At 38.8% G+C, this 11,247-nt stretch overlaps 1 pseudogene; it reads left to right on the plus strand.

Moving 5' to 3' along the window:
* The first annotated feature begins 4,075 nt into the window (after positions 1–4,075).
* Positions 4,076–4,962, plus strand: LOC129680986 (60S ribosomal protein L7a-like; annotated as a pseudogene).
* The last annotated feature ends 6,285 nt before the right edge of the window (positions 4,963–11,247 follow it).

Genomic DNA, 11,247 nt, shown 5'->3' on the forward strand with positions numbered 1-11,247 from the left:
CATTGTTTCATTCAACTTTTTGTGTTTTCATGATCCTTATTAAATGAGTTGTTCATACACTCTTTGAGTTCCTCAGATATATTTGAATCATTGTTCTAGTTACTTTTCTCTAGGAAAAATACAATAGGGATGCTAATTTCTTGAGAAGAGAAGATGTATTTCCTTGCTTATCCACATTGGGTTTTTGACCTTGGAACCTGGAATTATAATATTGCTAGTGGATTTGGTGTGGCTATCTGGCCTAAATTTTTATGGGTGGTTAGTTGTATCCTTGTTTTTAGATTCTGAATCATTTTATGAAGTAGAGCCATATTCTGTGTAGAACCAATTCTGTGTAGCTACTTGAATGAGCTGATAGTGGCCACTTTAAATCTCCCCCCAGCCTTGGTTATGTTTGTGATGCTGTTTCCAGTTGAGATTTGTGATGAGATACATGAATTCAGTGAAACAGATGGTCTTTGAATCTACAAGTGGGAATCATAAACAACAAAATGTAGACAGTAAGGATGCCCCTCTTTTTTCCCTGCTCACCATATAAGCCAGGTTTTTCACATTTTCTGACAATCAAAATAGAATTTACATGATTGACTTTGCATCTGGATTCTAAAATAAATGATACCAGTGATTTTTCTGAATTTACAGTTTGTAGGTGTTTCTCAGCCTAGATAATCGTGCATAAAATCACCACAATCAATTTCATTTTCTTTGTACATGTTTTGTTGGTGTGGCTTCTCTAGAGAGGCTTTATAAATACAGCAACCTTGAGAAAAGGTTGATAAAAACAATTAGTTCAGCTGTTGATTAAAGGGGGAGGATAGTAAACTATATTAACAAAAGGAAAGATACACTCTGACATAACGATCTGATTCCAGGCCATTTATAAAAATGTTTATAGCCTTTGAATGATGTTCAGTATTTGCAACTCTTTTCATAGCAGTGAATTCACTTAATCTTTGACTGTTGTTCTGACTTCTACCCTCAAGTAATTGTAGATGTGTAAGAAAACTTAAGGATAGGAATTGAGTTGAAGAAAATGGAAATAATTTCAAGACTAAAAAAGAAAGTGTGAAGCTCAGGAATAGTGGGGTGAGGTTTACTCTGCACATCACTTACTTTAAACTACAGAAATGTAGAAAGGTAAACCAATCTAACCTCTGGACATCTGGGCAACTTGGCCATCCATGTCCAGTGCTCCGGCAATCTGTCAAGTGCTCACTGTGAGAACGGTGTATTGTACAATCTGTGGCTTAAAACTATGAAATATAATTTTAATCATGGAATATAGTTTTAACTAATATATAAAAAGTTATAAATCCATGTAAAAGAGAGACATTTTGCAGATAAACTAAAACCAGTAGATACAAATCATGAAGAGTCATAACATAAATAATTCAATGTATTTTAAATAAATTAACAAGTGACAACAGAAATTTTCTAATATTAGCACTACTAAGAGAGAGTGGATTTTACGGATTAGTTTTTTAAAAGAAAAGCTCAGAAGAAATAAAAAAGAATTCTAATAGTATATTCTATCGGCATTCTATCAGATTTCATTTCTTATGAAATCTAGATTCAATTATTTCAATAAATGCTGCATGAAGATAAAATCCATAACAAAGAGTTTATGGAACTGATTATAGCCTTTTGTGAAACACAGTTTTGTGAAAAAAGTCAGGCTGTGTCCTGAAATCTTGTCAATCATTCACTCACCATTTAAAACGTATTTACTAAGCATCTATCATTTGTTGCTCACTGATTACTGGTATTGTTAATATTTTGAAAAACGAATGATAGAATTTACAGAAGTTGTATTTTCTGAGTTAAGCACTAAACAACAAAATTAATGTGAAATTCTGTATTACAATATATTTTTAAATTTTATTTTATTTATATGTTTATTACAATTTATTCACTTTGTATCCCCATTGCAGCCCCCTCCCTTGTCTCCTCTCAGTCCCACCCACCCTCTCTCTTCTCATTCTATACCCTTTTCCTAGTTCCTTGATAGGGGAGGACCTCTTCCTCTTCTATCTGACCCTAGCTTATCGGGTCTCATCAAAGTAGGCTGCATAATCTTCCTCTGTGGCCTGGCAAGGCTGCACCCACTAGGGGGAAGTGATCAGAGAGCCAGACACTGCATTTATGTCAGAGACAGCCCCTGTACTCCTTACTAGGAAACCACTTGGAAACTGAGCAGCCTATGGAATTCCTTTGAACAGGGCATCGAGGTCCTCTCCATGCATGGTTCCTACTTGGAGTTTCCTTCTCTGCAGCTCCCCCTGGGCCCAGGTATTTTGGCTCTGTTTTTCCCCTTGTAAAGTTCCTGTTCCCTCCAGGTCTTTCTATCTCCCTCTTCTTCCATAAAGATTCTGACACTCTGTCCAAAGTTTGAGTCTCAATATCTCCTTTGATACCGTGTTGGGTAGAGTCTCAGAGGTTATCTGTGAAAGGTCCTGTCCTGTTCTTTGTCTTCTCCTATTTCCGAGGTCTATCCTGTTTTCCCTTCTGAATAAGGATTAAGCAGCTTTCCGAGGGTCCTCCTTGTTGTTTATCCTCTTCAGAGCTATAGATTTTAGTATGTTTATCCTATATTACACAAAGCAAAGATGTGCGAAGCACACGCAACAACAGTAAACTGCATGTTGTCACCTGCTCCATGTTGTCACTCTCCTGCCCACTACTCTGCCTTTATTCCCAGAGGTATGCCAGTACCAGGGGCAACCAGGTAATGCCCTTCCCCTTCAAGTCCCTTCCTGCCAGGTCCCCCGAAATCACACACAAAAGCCTTAAATTGCACTTCGATTTCTGGCCCCAAACTCTGCCTACTTTCAGGGAAGCCACTCTGGCACCAGGGACCTCAGGCCATGATAGTACTAAAGACCCTAGAGGGAAGGTTAGCTAACACCCAAAACCCCAGTGGTCAAAGAGGCCACAAAAAAATACACCAGGGGAGACACCCTAATGGATCTGAGAACTCCTTAGTCACTGGAACACGAGGACACTCAGACTAGAGGACAGAGCAGAAACAAACACCATCCAAACCCACTCATCCAACAAAGATAATCTCAGAAATGGGCACCCAGATGGGTAAAGGCATGAATAAGAACAAAATCAACAGGAAGCCAAGCAGTATGGCACCACCTGTGCTCTGCTATCTGACTACAGCAAACCCTGGATATCATAACACAGCTGAAACATAAAAAAATGACCTCACATTCAATCATATGAAGATGAAAGAGACATTTAAAGAAGAGGTTAATAAACCCCTTAAATAAGGGAAAATACAATCAAACAGGTAAGGAAATGAGTAAAACTGTTGAAGGCCTGAATATGAAAACAGAAGCAATAAACAAAGCACAAACTGAGGGAATGCTGAAGACGGAAAACCCAGGTAAGAGAACAGAAATTACAGTTACAAGAATCACCCTCAGAATACAAAAGTCCTGATGAGAACTAACAAGCTATGGGCAGATAGCAATGGTGGAGAACTCCTCCGCAGTAGACAAGGGCAAGGGAATGGGAGAAGAGGGAGGGAGGGTGAGACCTGATAGGTAGGGTCAGAGGAAAGTGGAGGAGAACCTCCCTATCAGTGGACTTGGGAAAGGGTATGGGAGGAAATGAGGGAGAGTGGGATTGGGAGGGGGGTACAGACTGGATACAAAGTGAATAAACAGTAATTTATAAAAAATAAATTGAAAAAACTATACTCCACAAAGTTGGAAAATCTAAATGAAATGGATGATGTTCTTGATAGATACCACTTATCAAAGCTGAATCAAGATCAGGCAAACAACATAAATAAACCTATAGCCCTAAAGAAATAGAAACCACCATTAAAAGGCTCCAAAACAATAAAGGCCAGTGCTGAATGTTTCATGGTTTTTTTGTTTGTTTGTTCTACCAAATACTACTAAATCTACAAAGAGCTAATATCACTACTCCTCAAATTACTCCACAAAATAGAAACAGAAAGAACTCTGCCTAATTTCTTTTATGAACCATAGTCACCCTGATACCTAAGCCACACAAAGACTCAAACAAGAAAGAGAATTTCAGACCATCCTCCTTTATGAACATGGATGCAAAAATGCTTAATAAAATACTTGCATACAGCTCTCTCCTCTATCTCAGCAAGATACCAAAAAGAATGAAGATCAAATGGAAGAAGGTGGCCCCGGTCCTTACTGTCATGAAGAAACAGAAGGCCAAAAAGGTGGTCAATTCTTTATTTGAGAAAAGGCCCAAGAACTTTGGCATTGGGCAGGATATCCAGCCCAAAAAAGAGCTCACATACTTGATAAAATGGCTGCTTACATTAGCCTGCAACGTCAAAGGTCAAAAGGTCATTCTCTATAAGTGGCTTAAAGTACCTCCTGCCATGAACCAGTTCACCAAGGCCCTGGACTGGCAAAGAACTACACAGCTGCTTAAGCTTGCCCACAAGTACAGGCCGGAGACAAAGCAGGAGAAAAGCAGAGGCTTTTGGCCCATGCTGAGAAGAAAGCTGCTGGGAAAGGAGACATCCCAAATAAAAGCCCACCTTTCCTTTGAGTAGGTGTCAATACAGTCACCACCTTGGCAGAAAGCAAAAAGGATCATCTGGTGGTGATTGACTATGATGTAGACCCCATTGAGCTGATGGTTTTCCTAACCTGTCCTGTGTTGAAAGATGGGGGTCCCCTACTGGCCAAGGGAAAGGCCAGGCTGGGGCTGCTGGTCCATGGGACTTGCAGGAAGACTTGCACCACTATTACTTTCACACAGTTTAATGCAGAAGATAAGGGTGCTCTGGCTAAACTGGTGGAGGCTATTAGGAACAATTACAATGACAGATATGATGAGATCTGCCGTCACTGGGGAGGCCATGTTCTGAGTTCTAAATCTCTGGCTCATATTGCCAAGCTGGAAAAGGCAAAGGCTAAAGAACTCACCACTAAAAGAGTGGTTTATGTGCACTGCTAAGTTTTCTGTACATAAATATAATTACAAAAAGATACTCGCGAAAAGAATCCAAGCCCATGGTAGCTCAGCATCCAAATGGGTGCCTTAGTAAGGGGAACAAGAACTATTTCTGACATGAACTCAATGGCTGATTCTTTGACCTCCCCCTCTCCGCCGAGGGAGGAGCAGCCTTGCTAGGTCACAGAAGAGGACATTGCAGCCAGTCCTGAAGATACCTTATAAACTAGGGTCAAATGGAAGGGGAGGAGGACCTCTCTTATCATTGGACTAGAAAAAGGGGCATGGGTGGAGATGAGGGAGGGAGGGTGGGATTGGGAGGGAATGAGGGAGAGGGCTATGACTGGCACATAAAGTAAATAACCTGTGATTAATATAAAAAATAAAAATTATAAAACAAACAAACATCATCCTTTATGATCAAGAAAGCTTTATCCCAGGGATTCATGGACACTGACTATTCAACATAAAAAAATCGAACAATGTAATCTATTATATAAACAAAATGAAAGGTAAAAAACAAAAAAGCCACATTACCATCTCATTAGCTGTTGAAAAAGGTTTTGACAAAATCCAACACCCCTTCCTGATAAAATCTTGGAGGGATCAAGGATACAAGGCACATGCCTAAACACAATAATTGTAATATCCAGCATTCCTATAGTAAACACTAAAACAAAACAAAACAAAACAAAAAACTGGAGAGAAACACAAAAACAATTTTACTAAAATCACAGACAAGACATATATTGATATAGTACTTGAAGTATTAATTAGATCAATAAAACAACTAAAGAAGATCAAGGGAATAAAAATTGAAGAGTATTACTAATCCCAGATGATATAATAGTATACATAAGTGACCCCCAAAATTCTACCAGGATACTACTACAGCTGATAAATACCTTGAACAAAATACTTTGATATAAAATTAACTAAAAATAAGCAGTAGCCCTTCTGTATACAAATGATATAAAATATACAAAACATCTTGGTGTAACTCTAAACAAAAAAGTAAAAGACCTGTATGACAAGAACATCAAGTCTTTAAAGACAAGCATTAAAGAAGATATCAGAAGATGGAAAGACTTCCCATGTTTATGGATCAGTAGGTTTAACATGGTAAAAATGGACATCTTACCAAAAGCAATCTACAGATTCAATGCAATTCCCATCAAAATTCCAACACAAATCTTCATAGACTTCGAAAGAATAATACTAAACTCAATGTGGAAAAACAGAAACCCATTAAAGCTAAAAAACCCATCTTGTTCAATTAAGGAAATTCTGGAGGTATCACCATCTCTCTTTTCAAGTGGTACTAGAAAGCAATAGTCATAAAAGTTGCATGGTTCTGGAATAAAAACAAACAAGTTGATCAATGTAATCAAAACCAGGGAATTAAATCCACACACCTATGGACAATTAATTTTTGACAAAGAAGCCAAAACTATACAATGAAAAAAATCATCTTCAGCAAATGCTACTGGTCTACCTGAATGTCTGCATGTAGAAGAATGCCAATCGACCCATACTGATCACCCTGCGTATAACTGAAGTCCAAGTGGATCAAAGACGTCAAGATAAATCTGGAAACACGGAATCTGACAGAAGAAAAATTGGGGAATAGCTTTGAACTCATTGGCACAGGAGGCAACTTTCTAAAGAGAACACCAACAACTCAGGCTCTAAGATCAACAGTAAATGAAATCTCATGAAACAAAAAAGTTCTTGCTGTAAGGCAAAAGTACATCAAAAAAGACAAAACAACAGCCTACAAAACAGGAAAAGATTTTCATCAACTCCACATCTGACAGAGGGCTGACATCTAAAATATATTTAAAAAAAAACTCAAGAAACTAATCAACCAACCAAATAATCCAATTATAAAAAAATGGAGTACAGATCTAAACAGAGTGTTCTCGACAGAGGAATATCTAATGGCTGAGAAACACTTTAAGAAAATTTCAGCATTATTAGTCACCAGGGATTGCAAATCAAAACAAATCTGAGATTTCATCTTATGCCCATCAGAATGGCTTTTTATAATAAACAAAAAATTCAAGGGACAGCTCATGCTGGCAAGGATCTGGACTAATGGAAACACTCCTCCATTGCTGGTGGGAGTGCACACTTTGGAAATCACTTTGGCAAATTCTCAGAAAATTTGAATTAGATCTAACTCAAGACCCAGCTAAACTTTAGATCCTTTGGCATATACCCAGAAGATGATCCACCATAGTTCAAAGATACTTGCTCAGCTATGTTTATAACAGCTTTATGCGACCTGATAGGCTAGGGTCAGATAGTAGGGGTGGGGGACCTCCCCTATCAGTAAACTACAGGAGAGGAATGGGGAAGGAAGAGGGATAAAGGGTGGTATTGGGAGGAGAGAAAGGAAGGGGCTACAACTGGGATATAAAGTCAATAAATTGTAAAATAATAATAATAATAATAAAGCAAAAAATTAAGAACAATACACACACACAAATCTAAGTAACAAGAGGGGCCCAATGGGGGATACTTGAATCAAACTGAGAAGGGGAACTAGATGAGATATCAGGAGTGGTGGGGGATGGGTTTGAATGGGGAGGGAAGGATAGGAGTACAGGGATAGACACTGGAAGAAAGAGAAAACAGGAAACAGAACAGGAGTTTACCACTGGAGGCCTCTGAAAGACTCTACCCAGCAGTGTATAAAAGCAGATGCTGAGACTCATAACCAAACACTGTGCAGAGTACAGGTTATCTCATGAAAGAAGGGAAAATTGGAAGACCTGGAGAGGACAGGAGCTCCAAAAGGAGAGCAACAGAACCAAAAATCTGGACACAGGGGGCTTTTCTGAGACTGGTACTTCAAACAAGAACTGCAGATGGATATAATTTAGAACCCCTGCTCAGATGTAGCCCATGGCAGGCAGCTCAGTATCCAAGTGGGTTCCCTAATACCACAACTGCGGTACATTTATACAATGGAATACATTACAATAATAAAAAACAAGAATAGCATGAAACTGCAGGCAAAGGATGGAACTAGAAAATATCATCCTGAGTGAGCTAACCTACAAACAGAAAGACACACATGGATCACTCACTTATAAGTGAATATTAGCCACTTATAAGTGGAGGGAGGTATGGTGGAACCTGAAAGACATGAGGGAGGGGGTTATAGCCAGGATAGAAAGTGAATTAATCGTAATGAATATTAATAATAATAAAGAAACAATTTAAAATTAAAAAAAAAAAAAGAAAAACAAGGCCAGCATTGTCAGCGAAACACAGTGATTCAACACGGAACTTTGGGAATGATATTTAAAGAAGTGAATAAGGCAAGGATCTGTAGGGTCTCCAAGGTGATTAGGGGAAATTTGGGAGTATGTGAAGTGTTAGATGGTACTTTGGTGAGACTGTAAGCACAAGTGCCGGACTCGATGTGTGTAGTTTTCTACATACAGTGATTATGCTTAAGTTATGCTGGGAGCCACATTTGATTTTTTTTTTTTTAATTTTAGAGCTAGCTGTTTCTGGGAGTTGTCCTCTGTATCTTTAACTAGCTAGTTAAAGGTAGGGCTTTAGGGAACCTCCTTCTACAATCTGTAAGTACCAGTTTTTTGTGATTGTTTGATTTATACTTGAAAGTATCTCAGGGTATTTTTGTTCTATGTAAGCTACAGAGTGATAAAAGTCTTTGTATTAAGAAAAGCATAGATAAAGGCAACAAATATACAGTACTGTAAGACCGCAGAAAGAAACTTAATTTTATTGTGTGGTGTGTGTTCTGGTATAACTGGCACTCGTCGTTTAGACGTAGTACTTCTAACACATACGCAAGTGCAAATGCGGAGTAAATACATTTGGATCTAGATCTCAGAGCTGCAATGATCCACTTTACAGTCCTTATGTGTGTATCTCATTTAAACTACGAAACATTAGGAGATTATTTATAGTTACAATTAGAGAAAAGAGTTGAGAATCCAGGACAAATATTGTGAGGAAACAATAGTTAGTAATGCTAAAAAAAAAAGTGGCAAAGAATTAAAAGAATAATTGTAAATACATGTTTGTTTGTGTGTGTGTTCTTTGGTTCTTATTCGGTTTAAGGTGCTGGAAGTGGAACCAAGGGTTACTAGATAAGTCTAGGATCTTAGAATGCAGATAACATAAAAATAAGAGAGCATAATTTGTCAAATGATGTGGAAATAGTCAGAACATATTGCTTATCACGCTCTAAATGTTTCATGCTGCAAAGAGCTCTCTTGATGAGATCCCAACTAGTACCTACCACATCAACTCACTGAGCATTGTTTAATAGTTCACTGTTAAGCTACCTCATCAACTCACTGAGCATTGTTTGATAGTTCACTGTTAAGGCTGTCTGATTTTAATCTTAGTGTTCTAATAAAATCATAAAAACTCACAAAAATTTTTATCTGTCTCCTAAAACATAATTGGCAATATTTTACTTTATTTTGTTTTTGGTTTTTAAGACAGATGTTCTCTGTGTAAGCATGGCTGTCCTGAGCTTATGTAGACCAGGCTGGCCTAGAACTCACAGCAATCACTCTGTCTCTTCCTCCTCAAGTGCTAGAATTAAAGATGTGTTCTACCACACCATGCCAACTATATTTTATTTTCAATCTCAACATATTTTCATTTTTTTAATTAAATTTATGTATTTTTTCTTCTTTTAATTATTATTATTATTTTTATTATTAATTACACTTCATTCATTTTGTATCCCCCCATAACCCCCTCCCTCCTCCCCTCCCAATTCCACCCTTGCTCCCCTTTCTGCATGCATGCCCCTCCCCAAGTCCATTGATAGGGGAGGTCTTCCTCTCCTTCTTTCTGACCTTAGACTATCGGTTCTCATCAGAAGTAGCTGCATTTTCATATTCCGGGGCCTGGTAAGGCTGCGCCCCCCTCAGGGGGAGGAGATCAAAGAGCAGGCCAATCAAATTATGTCAGAGGCAGTCCCTCTTCCCATTACTATGGAACCCACTTGGACACTGAACTGCCATAGGCTACATCTATGCAGGGGTTCTAGGTTATCTCCATGAATAGTCCTTGGTTGGAGTATGAGTCTCTGGGAAGTTCCCTGTGTTCAAATTTTCTTGTTCTGTTGCTCTCCTTGTGGAGTTCCTGTCCTCTGCAGCTCTTACTATTTCCCACTTCTTACATAAAACTCCATTCACTCTGCCCAGACAGTTGGCCATCAGGCTCAGCATCTGCTTTGATAGTCTGCAGGGCAGAGGCTTACAGAGGCCCTCTGTGGCAGGTTCCTAGGTTTTTTCCTGTTTTCTTCTGGCTTTCAGAGGCCCTCTGTAGCAGGTTCCTAGGTTGTTTCCTGTTTTCTTCTTATTCTGATGTCCATCCTCTTTGCCTTTCAGGATGGGGATTGAGCATTTTAGTTAGGCTCCTCTCTTTTGCTTAGTTTGTTTAGATGTACAGATTTTAGTGGGTTTATCCTATGTTGTAAGTTAACATGAGTGAGTATATACCGTGTGTCTTTTTGCTCCTGGGACAACTCACTCAGGATGATCCTTTCCAGGTCCCACCATTTACCTGCAAATTTCATGATTTCCTTATTTTTCATTGCTGAGTAATATTCCATTGTATAGATGTACCACAGTTTCTGCATCCATTCTTCAGTTGAGGGGCATCTGGGCTGTTTCCAGCTTCTGGCTATTACAAATAAAGCTGCTACAAACATGGTTCAGCAAACGTCCTTATTGTGTACTTGAGCCTCTTTTGGATATATGCCTAGGAGTGGTATGGCTGGATCTTGAGGAAGCGCTATTCCTAGTTGTCTGAGAAAGTGCCAGATTGCTTTCCAGAGTGGTTGTACAAGTTTACATTCCCACCAGCAGTGGAGAAGGGCTCCTCTTTCTCCACAACCTCTCCAGCATGTGTTGTCACTTGAGTTTTTGATCTTGGCCATTCTGATGGGTGTAAGGTGAAATCTCAGGTTTGTTTTGATTTGCATTTCCCTAATGGCTAATGAGGTTGAGCATTTCTTTAAATGCTTCTCTGCCATTCGATATTCCTCTACAGAGAGTTCTCTGTTTAGCTCTGTTCCCCATTTTTTAAGTGGATTACTTGGTTTACTGCTTTTCAGCTTCTTTAGTTCCTTGTATATACTACATATGAGTTGTCTGTCAGATAAAGGGTTGGTGAAGATTCTTTCCCAATCTGTAGGCAGTCCCTTTGTTTTGATGACAGTGTCTTTTGCTTTACAGAAGCTTTTCAGTTTCATGAGGTCCCATTTATTGATTGTTGCTCTCAGAG

This window comes from Psammomys obesus, unplaced genomic scaffold (genome assembly GCF_907164565.1).
Source record: "Psammomys obesus unplaced genomic scaffold, mPsaObe1.curated_primary_1811, whole genome shotgun sequence".
NCBI lineage: Eukaryota > Metazoa > Chordata > Mammalia > Rodentia > Muridae > Psammomys > Psammomys obesus.